Consider the following 1,713-nt stretch of genomic DNA (forward strand, 5'->3'; position numbering starts at 1 on the left):
AGGTGTAATCGCGTTGATATTGACGTCATAGCAGTGTCATAGACGTTGATTTTATAAGCTGTGTACATAGCAACTGAAACATCTGGTCTGGTCACAGAAAATTTCAACTGCTAAGTAACATTTATCAAAAATCAATTGTTTACTGATAGTTTTGTATCATAAGATTAACTGTATGGCCGCAGGTACTGACCAATGATTGCCTTGTATCATAAGATTAACTGTATGACCGCAGGTACTGACCAATGATTGCCTTGTATCATAAGATTAACTGTATGACCGCAGGTACTGACCAATGATTGCCTTGAATCATAAGATTAACTGTATGACCGCAGGTACTGACCAATGATTGCCTTTTATCATAAGATTAACTGTATGACCGCAGGTACTGACCAATGATTGCCTTTTATCATAAGATTAAGTGTATGACCGCAGGTACTGACCAATGATTGCCTCGTATCATATGATCAACTGTATGGCCACAGGTACTGACTAATGATTGCCTTGTATCATAAGATTAATTGTATGGCTGCAGGTTCTGAGCCCGCTGCTTGAGTACAAAAGCCAACTTTAGCTTCAAAGTAGATCATAAGCAGCTGATAGCAACAAGTCCATTGTTTCAGATTTGATTAGGGTAGTAAGATCAACAGTATGGCCGCAGATTCTGATCCTTTGGAGTGAGGACAAAAGCCAATTTTTAGCCTCAAAGCAGATCATAAGCAGCTGAAGGCAACCAGTCCAGTGCTTCAGATTTGATTAGCTTAGGAAGATCAAATATGGCTGCAGATTCTGAACTCTTGGGTCGGGGACATAACAAGTAAAATACATGTACATATGCAATAGCCCTACCCTCAGGCCTGTGGAAGTGAATATTAAACCGTCTCAATGTTCAACATTCATCTCATGCCATTTGAAATCTGTTGGCTTCTGGGAATCTGTGGCAGCCTCCATTCCCTTCAGGACCTTGTCTCTGAGAGACACAGGTGGCCACCCCCTAATATATTTTTAGATATGCCCCTGCATGCATCAGCAACTTACGGCAAACCATCCATTGCTTACTGATAGATAAGAAAGGTCAGAACAAACGATTCTGATCCCTCAGGTTGACAAAATTGTTTTAAAGAAAAACACAAGCAGCTTATGGCAATCAGCACATTGTTTGCTAATAGTTGGGTTTGTTGAGGTCAAATTTTTTATCTTTGAAACTGTGTTAGTGGGTTGATTTTAACCAGGCTGATTCACGTGTGACCTATTTTATTATCAAACTAGATTGTGATAGAAAACATTGTTATTAGATTAATTTCTGTCACAGCTGTACAGTTAAAGGATACATTGATTTTCAAAGATTTACACTTCCAAAACAATCTCATCATTTGATTTTTGTTTTTGTTGTTTTGTGCATTAATTTTCAATCCATTTACAAATTAAAAACAAACTCATAAGTTGATTTTTGCAAATCTAAAACAATGTTATGTTTCACTCTTTCATCCATTAAAACAATTACATAGTTTTATGAATGTGAATCAAATTTTCATCCATTTACAAATACAAAACTAAATCATTAGTTGATTTCATCCATTTACAGAATTAAAAGAAATCTTTTGTTGATTTTCATCCATTTACAATTTGTTTTTATCCATTTACAATTTTAACAGAATTTTTTGTTGATTTCCTACATTTATAAATTTAAAACAAAATTATAAGTGGATTTCATCT

This window comes from Lottia gigantea (assembly GCF_000327385.1).
Source record: "Lottia gigantea unplaced genomic scaffold LOTGIsca_77, whole genome shotgun sequence".
Taxonomy (NCBI): domain Eukaryota; kingdom Metazoa; phylum Mollusca; class Gastropoda; family Lottiidae; genus Lottia; species Lottia gigantea.